The sequence below is a fragment of the Monodelphis domestica genome, chromosome 2 (assembly GCF_027887165.1).
Source record: "Monodelphis domestica isolate mMonDom1 chromosome 2, mMonDom1.pri, whole genome shotgun sequence".
NCBI lineage: Eukaryota > Metazoa > Chordata > Mammalia > Didelphimorphia > Didelphidae > Monodelphis > Monodelphis domestica.
The window spans coordinates 277978065-277991900 of record NC_077228.1 but is presented as its reverse complement, the minus strand read 5'-3'; the positions used below and the strand labels follow the sequence as shown (position 1 = coordinate 277991900).

The 13836-nt window shown below is 37.9% G+C and overlaps 1 non-coding gene across 1 annotated transcript; it reads left to right on the top strand.

Annotated features, from left to right (window-relative positions):
- The first annotated feature begins 3625 nt into the window (after window positions 1–3625).
- On the top strand, window positions 3626–3676 carry MIR7266 (microRNA mir-7266). Its single transcript, NR_127457.1, has one exon. It is a non-coding gene; the product is annotated as a microRNA mir-7266 (primary transcript).
- Window positions 3677–13836: the final 10160 nt, after the last annotated feature.

Here is a 13836-nt window from a genome sequence, read left to right as displayed (position 1 = left end):
TAATTAACTTGGTTCTAAGTTCAGTTGTTCCTGCCTATTGGAATGTGGGTGCTGTCATTGCATTCTAAATTTTAACACATTCAAAACCCCAATCATCTCATCCCAGCTTTTTTAGTATTTTCTTTCTTGTCCCAATAATTCCACAATGCTCAATGTCATCAGGACAGACAGATACTCCCGCCACTGATGCACAGCCTACCCATTATAAACTCATTAGATAGACTTCAAGAGTTGTTTTGGGGAAATATTTCGTCACTCTGTTGCCTAGTAATGAATCTCTCTGAATTTAGCTAGACCGGTCCTTGGATGACAGATATACCATCTGTCACTGGGTTCATCCTCCTGCTGATATGAATGAGGAAAATGAATCATTGTCTATGATATGTTACATTTCCAAGTTATAGTTCATTCTAGTATGCAATCATCTGAGGAACTCAGCCCTTATAAGAATGACCTCATATTGCTTAGGAGACAGATTATCATGAATGGAGATGATGCTCTTTCTAGTTGTGAATGACTATAGACAAATCCTGTCTACCTAATCCTTGGCCAGGATTCACCAGGACTTGAGGGCCTAGACAGCCTCATGTGGAGAGCACACCAGCTCAACTCACTTAGATGTCTATAGCTAACTATCTATGGCAGAATAGATGGGTTGATTTCTCTATCAGTCATAGCTAAGGCTGCTGTGGCCTCACCTAATGCCTCTCTTGAACTGAATTGTTCCCTTCCTATTGGTGATGTCAAATCAGTGGAAGGGAAGATCTATGTAACTTTTCCAAATGTGTGCACTATTATGTGAGTTTGCCCGAGGGAAAGATGCTTCTATAGCAAACGCAGACAGGGATCACATGATATTTGGAAGATTGCAAAGACAGGAAAGCTGCCTTGAAAAAAAAGTCATTGTGTCAAAAAACTATTTTATGTAGTCACATGTCTTATAAAATCTACTTTGAATTTCAGGTTTAATCTTAATTTTTCTCTGGGACCATTAGGTTTATTGAGGCACTGAAAAAATTTCAAAGATGCTCAGATACAAACTGGGTATGATGCACCTCTAGCTAGAATGGTAGAAATTTCACTCACAGAGAATGTTTCTTGATTATCTCATTAGAAGATGAAGAAATGATCTAGAGCACATTTGCTAGCTTGCTAGGTTTTTCATCAAAAAAGAATGGGGTCACCCTTTTTCAGAGATGACTCGAGGTAGAAAGACTTAGAAAAATAGCATGGGACAGTCAGGAGGCCTGGTTTTTAGGTTCAGCTCTGTTATTAACTCATTGTGCAGCCTTAATCAATCTACTTCACCTCTCATGGCCCCTGTTTCCTTTTCTGAAAATGAGAGTGCCAAACTAGATGTTGTCTGAGGTCCTTTAACCTTCATAGATAGAGTAACTGACAGTAATATATTGCTTTCTCTGCCACAAAGCAGTTACATCTGTTATCTCACTTGTGCCTCACAACAACCTAGAGAGGTTGGTACTGCAGGTATTATTATTCCCATTTTACAGATGAGGAAACTGAGGCTCAGAGAGGTGAAGTGACTTGCCTATAATAACAATTCTTTAAGTGTCAGGGATGAAATTTGAACCCAATTTTTCTTGGCTCCAGGTCCAGCAGTATATTCACTACACCATGCTTCCTCTCTTCTCCCTACCTCTCTACTCTCTGGTGACTTTTGGTATAGTCACACACAAAGGGCAAAACTGAGAATCAAAGGCACTGAACAGGTTTTGAAACTGGGAATTAGTCAATACACTTGCTTTATGTCATTCAACTATGAAGGGTACTATTGGACTTCTAGTGTATCTATCCCCAAACGTTCTTAGTATGGTTGGTTGGTTGGTTGGTTGGCAATCAATCCTAATGTGGTACAAGACTCATAAAAGAGGCACATAGATAACCTGCCAATGGAATGGTTCCATCTGTGAAGTGCTTTCCTGAGCTCCCATTTAAAAAAAAAAATACAGGGAGCCAAACGAGGGGAAAGTTAGGAAAAGTTATTCCTTTGCCTAGAAGATACTAAAGTGAGGACAACCCACCACATAATGGTTAGGAGATTTCAAACCTGAAGGACACTGTTTTCATGGTTGGTGACTCTTGGAAGTTCCAAAGGGAGGAACTGCCCAGCAATGGAGGCAACTCCCTCAATAATTAATAAGCTCTTAAGCAAACCCCCCGAGTGTTTAAGCAAAGGCAGACAACTCATCATAGATATTAATGGGGAATGTTGGCCTGAATGACCTGTCACATCCTTCTGCCTTTAAGATTCTATCATTTTTTGAATAGGGAATGTGAAGGAGGATGTATAAAAGAAGTTAAAGGGGCAACTAGGTGGCTCAGTGGATTGAGAGTCAGGCCTAGATCCAGGAGATCCTGGGTTCAAATCTGGCCTCACTCACTTCCTAGCTGTGTGACCCTGGACAAGCCACTTAACTCCCATAACCTCCATTGCCTAGCCCTTCCCACTCTTCTGCCTTGAAACTGATACTTAGTATAGGTTCTAAAATGAAAGATAAGGGTTTATAAAAAATAGTTAAGAGTAATGACAACCCGTATTTCCTAATATCACATAGATTGCACTATGTTAGGCTTTGTGGAAATTCAGCAAAGAATAAGACCCTCTCCTGTCCTCATGGAAGTTACAGTCCCATAGAGGAAACTCTCTCCTCACTATTCCTAACAGATTTTCTTTCAAGAGTGAGAATGCTCCAAAAGAGCCCTGCCAAAGTTTGTATATTATGGTTCAAATGGCTTTTTCCTATTGAGAATTTAGATAAAACATCATTCTGAGGATCAAGAAATCCCATTTTTACCTGTAGGATAAAATGGCTGTTGTCATGTTATTATAAGCTATCTGTCCTGGAAGTCATTGCTTTCTTCTGATTGTCCCAAAGAACCCAGAAATTCAACAAAAGCATGAGATGTATGTGTCAAGAACAGCCTAAGAGAAAAGAAGAAAAGATTTTCCAGGACAACTATGGCATTCTTACTCTCTCATCTAAATATTCTTTTGTCCTCATGATGCTTGTGGGTTCAAGTCATATCACAGTTTGAGTAATGCCCTTGCCTTGTGCTAGAGAGTACCAGGCTTCCCTTTCCTTAGCTTGATTATTCCTGGAAGACTCATTGTGCTCACTGAGTCTTCCTTTCCTCTTCTCCTTTGGGGTGGTGCTGGATTTCCTTCTGAGGATAAAATCAGCTGATGATATTCACTAGAAGGATTGGGAGATAATGACACAGAGACACCCCTCAGAACTTCACACTAAATAGCCCTAAATGACTCAGCCCCTTGTGGGAACCTAAGCTTCCCCATAATTACTAATGTCAACAGATCAAGTCATATTAGGTATCCCCCAAATCTGTCCTGTGGGAAACTGATCTATCCTATTCCTGGTCTCTGGTTTTTATACCTCATCCCTCAGACACAAAGCTGGGGACCATTTGCTCCCTTTTCCACAAGATTAAATTCTGGAAGGGACCTTAGAGATCATCTAGTCCAATCCCCTCATTTTGCAGATGAGGAAACTGCAGGAAAGAGAGAGCTTAAGGGGCTCTCCCTGCCTAATGTTACCCAGATAGGGCATTATGGAGCTAGGATTTGTACCCCAATCTTCTGGTTCCCAATCCAATGCTCTTTCCACCACACCACCCTTGGGATAGAGCAGAGGGTAGAGGGAAGCTACATTTTCCCATTCTTCCTGGACACAGGGGACCTCTAAATTTCAGTTTCTATTAGGAATCCATAAAGACAAGAGTGAACAAAATGGCAGGACTTACTTTGTGGGCAACCCACAAATTCTTCAGAAATGTCCAAGCACATTCCTTAAGGAGATAGAAAGCTCATGGAAGCTTTCATTCTGAGGGAACATCAAGCCCAAGGCAGATGTTAAACATTCTCCTAGTCAAAAAAGAAAAGGCTTTATTCTCTCTTCTGCTAGAAAACTGGCCCAAACTCTCCTTTGCTTCATGGAAAAATGTCATTTATAAGTTGTGGATTCAGTCCTTCTTCACTGATCAGTGACAACAAAGCAAGGCTTTCCTAGTATAGAGGCATAATGAAAGACTGCAAAAGATGGTAAGACTGCAAAATTGTTTCCAACCCTGATTTAGCCACAGGCATCTACTGTGGGCTGACCCCTCTCTTTTAGAGGCTCTGAACATGATTAACATTTCTGGACAACAGACGTTTTGCTCTTAAGCTTTGTCTCAACTGATTATACAAAAGAAACAGTGGTCTAGCTGTGAAGTGCTAGAGGTCAATAATGACCACACATTCAGGAGTCTCTTTACTAGTCATGGAAATCCCACAGGGTTAACTCTTCCTATCACTACCCTCCACTATACTGATACTGATAAAGATTTAGGAAAAGAACTGTATCAAACCTGAGGTCTTTATCATGATATTCCAGGAGCACTTAGTCATTCCCTCTCAATCCACCTCCCCACCAACAAATCTGGAGTGGAGGTAGATCAAAGAAATATCCCCAAGGTGATTTTTGGTTTAGGCTTACTGGTTCTTTAGGAGTGCCCTTCCTTTCTCTTCCCCCACCTCCTACCCCAGATATTGGATTTTTCTCTTTTGCTTCTCTCTAGTTTTCTCTTCCCATGAGATCAATGCTTCTGCACTGAACAGAATTTCCACTTATTTATTAGTGAACACTTGCTTTTCTAAATAAATCTGGCTGGAGTAACTCTTTTGGAATGCATCTCTTCATAAGTGGGAAACCTACACATGGGTGAGACCCCTGAAAGTCTAGTTATAAAAATAGCAAGATGGCAGTCTAGGAACCTCATTTTGAGTCCAAGCTTACCTTTGGGTTCAATTTTTGTTGTTACTTAAAACTGACTGAATAACAAAGTTCTCTTTAGAAGCAAGCTTTAAGAATGCTTCATCAATTAGAAAAGTCCTACATGTGCTATCTACAGCCACAGTTGATGTCCAAACCCTAGGTACCAAGTGAGAGATGAGGCTGAACTCTAATTCACACACATTGAGCCACATTGAGTAAGACAGACACTTTCTTTCAAAAGTGGGATTTGGTTGCATCTCTTAAGTGGAGGCTTACTGTGTGGCTCCTGCTAAGATAACCATAACAATGATAGTTCATAAATAGAATGTTTTAAGAGGTACCAAGAGCTTCACATACAGATCAGAACAAGTGTGGGAGTGTGGAGGACAAGTTCTGATGCTACTAATCACCCACCAATTTCTCTTTAAGAGGAGTCCTTCTCTAGAAGAATTAGATGAAAATGTTACCTCCAGAAAGTGAACAGAAAGATAAAACAAGAAAAAATGTATGTGAACATGTTGGCCTCCATGACAGTAGTCTTTTGGAAGCAGGGGAGGTGAGGAGGGGTTAGGACATTAGTAGGTGGGATCTATTATGTAGATATACAAGAAAAGTTAAGTTAAACATATAGGAGATCTGTTATTTCATTTGTAAAATATCTTTTCCTTTATATATGGAAATGATTGTTTTGTTTGGATTTGTAAACATTTGGAATAAAATTTTTTAAAAGGGTCCTCCTCTCTCCTTTTGTCTGTTGGTCTTCTGGGCTTATTGCTTTTCTTAAGGCTCTGGTCAGTAAGGCTTTTGATAGTCCAATGAGTGCAGCAGATTCTATGGATGGAGAATTTGGGGTCCCAGCAGTGCTGACATGTCACAGAGCTCTTTGCTTGTAAATTAAACTGAGGAAGGCATACCAAGGATAATGATGAGATGGACAAACCAGTCTCCTGAAGTGTGCCAACTCTAGTTTAATTTCTTATTTTTTAACTTTGAAGGACCGTGAGATAGTTCTAGCAAGTGGACACCCATAAAATGGGCCATCACTTCAACACAACTTCTTGACTTTGGTGCATCTCACATCCCTCACTTTGACACCAAATTTGCTGGGTATTTCTCCTTTTTGATAATTTTTTTTAAAGTTTTGCCTTTGTGAATTCAGTCCTACATATACTTTTAAGTACATATACTTTTAAGCCTTCCAGGGGAAGAAATATCCCACAGTAGGCAAAGCAGTGGTAGTTTATAGTGATTATTCAAGCAGGGGTCTTAGACTGGTCTTTCCTCAGACTTCTGGTATTTCCCCTTCTTCACTTTCTTCCCTGTGTTCTTTCAGGGTGGTCTTGAAGGTCAGTCTGTAGACTCAGCAGATACATTTTGGAGAGGAGAATCTAGTGTCCTTCCCTCATACCCCTCCACTCCATACAACCAAGTCTATGTCTGGACTCATTCCATCCCTGCCTCAGCACCTGCTCCTGCTGCATAGATTTTTGTTGGCAGATACTGAGGAGGCACAGAAATAGAAAGAAAGAAAGAAAGAAAGAAAGAAAGAAAGAAAGAAAGAAAGAAAGAAAAGAAAGAAAGAAAGAAAGAAAGAAAGAAAGAAAGAAAGAAAGAAAGAAAGAAAGAAAGAAAGAAAGAAAGAAAGAAAGAAAGAAAGAAAGAAAGAAAGAAAGAAAGAAAGAAAGAAAGAAAGAAAGAAAGAAAGAAAGAAAGAAAGAAAGAAAGAAAGAAAGAAAAGAGGAGACTGAATATTAAGATGGAGAAAGCCTCATTTAGCAATTTACTCACAGATCCTGAAAAATCAAATGAACAAGCGCTCAGCTTCACTCTTTCCACAATGTCCTTCCATGTCCTTCCAACTACTTCCTGCCTTCTCAGACATTCTTGATGAGAAGGAACTGCTCCACCTTCTCTATCCACTCTCAGCCCAGGTTTCTATTTGGGGAGTTGGTGTTCAAACAAGAAAGCTCCCCAGGCCAGACAATTCCTTCCACTACTCCATCTCTCCCATAGAAAAGAAGCAATATTTTCTTTGGTTGCACCTACAACTCCAGAGTTCATTATTTGATTTTATCCTTCCTCAACTCCAACAACCCCCAACAATCTCCTTCCAGACTTCCACACTCCTTGCTTACTTTCCACTCACAGAGTGATCACTGGAGTTCTTATAACTTGATTAAACCTAGACACTTGATGGAGACTCAACCTGATCTCACCCACAGGTCCCAAACAAATAGTTGCTCAGGTTGGACATAAGAGAAATTTAGAAGAAAAAAAATTTCATTGAACTTAAGCAACTTCAAAAGATTAAATAACGATAAAACATTTACATCTTGAAAGGAAGAAAACAAACTATTGTGCCTTCAGAGAAAATTTGCTATTTCTAAGGGTCAGTAAGGGAACAATGAAAGACAAATTTGATGCCTTTATTTGTATTCCTTTAAGGACAGGAAAAATAAAAGAAAAAGGATTCCTTAGAAATGAAAAGGGAAGAAAAAAGGAAAACATTATTTTTTATGATTGAGGCACTATAAAAAAAAGATTATAGAAGCATATTCAAAGGTTGGAGGTATGTGTGTGGGGCAGGGAAGGGTAGGTTCTCATGAATCTTACTTTAAGCCAAGAATGGAAAATTTAAGGTGGTGGCTATAGCAAAGAAATATTATAATACAAAAAGGGAACTGGGCTAGGACAATGAGAGGAAGTAAGAAATTTTATGAGAGAGAGGACATAATTAATAGAACCATGTAAAATCAAGTTCAGCTACCATGGTTTGAGAGATAGAAACAGTGTCAGAAGGTTACAACTTAACTAGGGTGGATTTAATTCCATTCCCCATCTATATTTTCCCTTTTAAAAGAGGTGGGGGGCATAAGGAGAAGAGCAGAAGCAAGGTGAGGAAACATTTTAGTAGGATATAATGGAGGAAAAAAATATCTAACCATGAAAACCATGAATGAGATGAACATTCCCATAAAACAGAACAGTAGTGTCTGGGAACTGAAAGCAAAGACTTCAAATAGACTATTGAAAAGAAATACATTTAAAATATCAATATTCAAAATCAATTATAATGGGGGATTAAAACAGAATCCATTGTGCCTTTGCTGAACTTAAAAAAAAAAAAAAAGCTGACATGTTAATCAGGAACTCAGACCAAGTAATGGTCCAGACCTACATAGTAAGAGAAACTGTATTAATTTTAAAAGCATCATAGATAATGAAACAGTATCAAGCATTAAATGTTATGCCAAATGGCATAGAATCTAAATACCTAAAGGAAAACTCCCCTCAACTACAAGGAGAACTAGATAAAAATCCAGGAGTTTCTGAAGAATTAAACTTTTCCTTTTCATACATACAAATCTTTACAAAGATATGCAAGAAAGATATTAAAGATATGAATGAAATATTTTTAAAATTAAACAAAATGCCTTTGACAATTGTTGCACAGAATTTGTAATGACTTCACATACTTTAGCAGCTTTGTGTGACATATTTGCAAAGATCAATCATGTGCTATAGCCATGTTGCCAAACGCATGGTACGCATGCTGGAGTTTATCAGAGGGGGCCTATCCCTTCCCACTCTTCACCCACACCTGAGGGCATTTCTCACAGGACGGGCCCCTCTGCCCCAGTAGCTCAATGGGAGTTCTTCCTCTCTCCCCTGTCTGAGGTCAGCCAGGGGGTCTCATATGACGTGAGGGTTGCAGTTTGGACACTTGGGCTCTCTTAGGTCACTAAAAGGTTCACTATCACTGTGTTGGAGCATAAAAGACTTAGATGCAGAAAGGCAAAAAGGTTAAATACATCCTTTATATACTACAACACAGTAAAAGTTCTCATCAATAAGAGAAATTTAAAGAAAATAATCAGACAAATAGACTAAATAATGCAATCATTAAGAATAAGTAAATTAAAAAAAAACTTTTTAGAGGCTTATTTTGCTATGCACTGGGAATAAAAATAGTCTCTATAGGAGGAGACAAATACAACCAAGAAGCTTTAATTGCAAGTCACATGGAAACCCCAAGTGAACTTTATCACTCAGAGGCAAAGCATATTATACAGTATATTTTTAGTATTGTTTCCATTTAAATAACCATTTCTACTTATGATGTTGAGCCATTTGGAGTCATGTAAAGCATAAATGAATCAAAGATATAGGAAAAATTATATCAAAGAAAATATCAATTGATGAAACATGACAAAACTCATGGAATGCTAGAAGGCAATTTTCTATCTCTAGAAATTTGCACCTAAAAGAGAAGAAAAAAATGAATCAATAGAACATACAACAAGCAACAAATTAATAACCCCCAAGTAAACACAAAAGTAGAAATATAGAAAACCAAAGAAGAGATAAAATGGAAGACAAATTTCCCTCAAAACTTATTGAGATAATCGATTTAATTCAACAAGCATTTATTAAGTGTTTATTACATGCTTGGTGCTGAAGATAGAAAAGCAAAAGTAGTCCCTGACCTCAAGGAGCTTACATTCCACTGAAAGATAAGGAGCATATGTGTAGCTAAGTGAAAACAAAACGTCCAAAGTTAAGTGCAAAACAACTTTTTTTTGGAGGTAAAATCATTCACACCCCAGGAGCCTCATGAAGAAGGTGGCATTTAATCTGAACCTTGAAGGGAAACTAGGGATTCCAAGAAATGTAGGTGAAAAAGAAAGGCATGAAGAATAAATAATAGCCAATGGTACAAAAAATAACTTTTTCTTTTAAGGAAAAGAATGATCAAAACCAATTAAATAAACTAATAATTCAATAAATTTTATCTTTAAAGGACAGAGGAAAGCCAAATTACAGAGGTTAAAAGTTAAAAGAGGAACTCAGAATAAATAAGGAAGACCTAAATGAATTATAAGAAACTATGATGTGAGATAAAAAGAAAGGTTGGAGAAATAGAGTGAGAAAAAGTCAAAACAACCTAATTTTGAAAAAGAAATTGAAAAATTCACAAATGCTCTACAGAAAAATAATTTATATGGTCTTACAAGTGAATTCTAACAAATATTTGATGAACAATTAGACTCTCTATACACTTTCTATACACTATTTGCAAAAATAACACCTTACCAAATGCTATAGTGTTTTGGCCTTTGTAATTTGTAATTTTGGCTTTGTAATTTGGCTTTCCTTTTTCCTGAGACCCAACTCAGGCAGACATAAGACAAACATCAAAATCTATAGAACAGCAAATACCATAATAAACTCCAAATTATTTTATGACCTAAGTAAAAAGGTCATATAAAAAATTAGACTAAAAAGAGGTGTTTTTCTCTTATATGGTGAGAAGAAGAGAATCTTCATATATGCAAAAAATATTTATAGCAGCACTTTTTGTGGTAGCAAAAGAACCAGAGGGAAAGTGGGTATCCAATAGAGAATGATTTTTTAAATTGTCATTTATGAATGCCATGCCATTACAGAATAAGAAAAATGTAGAGAATTTGGAGAAAGTGTGGGATAATTCTTTGAACTAACACAATGATATAAGCAGATTGAAGAGAAAAACTTAAAACTATTCACCACAATGGTATAAAAGAAAATACAATAGCTAGTGACAGACCTTAGAACAAAAAACCTCACCAACATCTGCATATCAGACCCAAGAGGAATGCATAACAAGTACCCAACTACATCCTACATGACTGAACAACACTCCCCCCCACCCCAGAAAACAACCAATGAAATTGATGCAAGTTGCCTTGTTCCCTACCCCCCCCCTTTCTTAGTTGAAACCATCATTGATCAAGGTAATGTTAGTGGAAATTTAACTCCATGTAAAATTATTAACCTTTTGTCTGACTAACTTTTGATCTGTGTTAGCAGTCACTATCTCTGCAAAACAAAAAGTTTGTTCAGGTTATGAAATTTCTAAACAATGGAATTGGATTACTGAGAATGTATAAGTCTATTTTTATTGATGAGATGAGATTTTCTATTTAAGATAAAAGCTTTTGGGATTGCAACTAATCTTAGTTTTGAATTCAGGTATACTTGTCTGATGGATCTTTGATCATTATTGTTGGTAATCCATCATTCAAGAGAAGATCTACAAGGTACTCAGATGGAATATGATCCTGAACTATCACAGATGGAGGATATAAAATTTGAGGGGGCAATTTCAGCATAGGTGAGATGGGATCCCTTTTAACTAATGTGTGAATCCCATCTGATTATTCCTGAGTCTGACTCTGAAGTGCAATTGTTACTGCATGGCAGATTAATAACTCTGATTTCTTACCTGAAGTCAAATAGTGTTATAATCTTTTACTTCATTTTCCTTTCATAGCAAATTTCTATAATCAAAGCAAGAGGCCAATGGAAGGCATGAGCATAAGGCAAATTGTAAGATGCAACTGTTTTCAGTCCCATATGTCATTCCATATCCCAAACAATCAAGTGAATTGGTACTTGAAGCCCCTGAAATTTGAATGTGCATAGCAATCAAATACTTTCCACTTCTTACCTAAGTATCTGTAACCCACCCCAAGTTTTTGTTTCAATTGGAGTACAATGAATCTCTTTTAAGCTAGTTTATTTGTGTTATCACTGAACATGGGGTGGAGAAATCTATCCACAAGAGTGTTGTAACTTATGTGTTCAAGCTACTAAAGAGGAAACCTGCAGTTGACTGTTAGAGGAAAGATGGTTTTTGGAACTCGGATAACTAGGACATGTGAGATCTGAGATGAAATTTTGTTAAACATTGGGGATAAGCTACTCAAATGCAAAGAAGTCTGATGTTAGGTAATGTTGTTAATTGCTATTGTATCATTTTTGCTTTCTTTATTACTGTATTTGCACACTTATTTCTTCCGCATTAGTACAAGGACTTAAGATCAGGACAGTGACACTTTAGAATGCCTCTCAAAAGAGGAACTGCTACTCCATACTATCAACTCCAAAGAGGCTACTCTACTAGCCTGTAAGGAATTAAAGGGTTGGGCTAGATTATTTAAGAGTACAGTCACCAGGAATTCATTCCAAATGATTTTTTTTAGCAATTTATTTATAAAATAGAGGGAAAATATGAAAGTAGAGAAATGAGAAAAAGGGCAGAGTAAAAAATCTAGCTTAATGAGCTAGACTATTGCTCAAGCCTTGACTTTATTCTGGCAGGGTTTCAGAAGTCCAAGACAGAGGGCCTAAGAATCAATTAACAAAGGTTTTAGCCATGAGGCCTCCTCCCAGATGAGGGGCCCCTCTAGAGGCTACTACCTCCAGGAAAGCCAAGGAAGGACGTCAGCCTTTTTCACTCACCCACATGGTAGTTCTAAGGGAAAATAGAAGCAGCCCAAGGTCCTCAGTCAGAGCTCCTCCAGGGTCAAGTTCAAAGTGAAAGATGTCATGGGAAGTTCTTGGCATTTTAAAGTACCTTTCCTTTTAGTCACTTCCTGTGACTTCCTTCCATTTTAGTGGACCAATTATAGCTAAAGCTTTGTTTAGGACTGCTCAGGGGGTAGTCAATGGGTTCTGATTCGTCACCCACTATTGCACAAGTGGGTCACAAACCTCCCCCACTTAAGGATAAGTGGAGTGTATATGCTTCTGGTGATTAAATCTAAAAATGGGCAGGAGAGAGTTAAATCCCATCTTCAAAAGCCCCTATGCTTATCCATCAACCCTAAGGCTACCTGATTAGCCCCCAAGAACCAGTACTTCCCTCTAGAAACTCACTGAAAAACAATGTTGTTTCTTTATCAATAAATCTGGTGTAGTGAAGAATGCAGCCATATCCCTGAGAGAGCAGCACACTCGAGGGGATTATTACAAAGTTATAACTTCTAGGGACAGGTTTCCATTGTCCATAATGTCTTGAGATCTTTCAAACAACATCAATATCAATACCTGGAAATACAAGGGATGGAGAGGGACCATGAGAGACCCCAATAACACACACTGCTCCTTCTTAGCTAAAAGCAGTCTGATTGACAAGAACTATGCCCTGTTCCCACTCCCGGACCCTTCTCCAACCCCCCCCCCTTCTTTTTGCTTTGTTCTTTTTCCTCCTCTCTCTGATTTATATAAAGAAAGAGACAAGAATGACAGACCTTAGGTCAAAAAGCCCCACCAACACTTGCATGGCAGAACCCCAGGACGGTGTTCCTCAGCCTGCCAGACCCGAAACACATGCATAACATGTACCCAGCCACATCCTGCATGACTGAACCACACTTCACCCCACCCCCAAGAAAATAACCAATGAAATCAATTCAAGTTACCTTGTCCTCTATAACCCCTTCCTTCCCCAAACCTATGACTCTAAATCTCTCCCTACTCAGATGGGATTCTTTCACTAATCTTCTTGGTGTTGGGCCCCCTTGTAGCTTCAAATAAACCCTGCTGTACCACAATACTCTGGTTTAATTTTCTCTTGGGTCAAATTTTTATTCTCCAGATTGACAGTTGGCATATACTAGGAGCTTAATAATTTCTTGTTGCTTGATTTGTAAACTTACATTGGAAACTATCAGCATCCTGACCAATATTGTGACCAGCTCCAATTCCCAATAGATGTGCCTTCCTCCTCTCAGCAGTAAGATGGCGGACTTGGTATAGAATAGGTCTTATGTTGTCAAACATGTCAATGTTTTGGTTTGTTTTGCTTAATTATACTTATTATAAGTCAGATTCTATTGGGACAGAAGGAAAGGGGAAATCATTGAGAAATAATAGCATATTTTAAAGCACAGAAAAAATATTTTAAGAAGAGAAACCAATTTAGACCCAAAGGTTCCTTCTTGTCAATTAGAATCAATTGACACTAATTTCTATCAACATTTAGATTACTATATTTGGGAACAATTTTCTAACAGTTGGTTTTCTGACAAATGAGTCAATTCTTGCCACTACTTAAGGCTCCATTTTGTATCTAACACATCCTAGCAGACATATTGAGTTCCTCTCAGAACTAGTCATTCTATAAGATATGTATCCTGTATACAGGATAATTTTAAGTAATAATCCCAGTAAAGTGATTCTAGGCAAGAAGAGACACAACAGAGTTGTTTTCTTACCT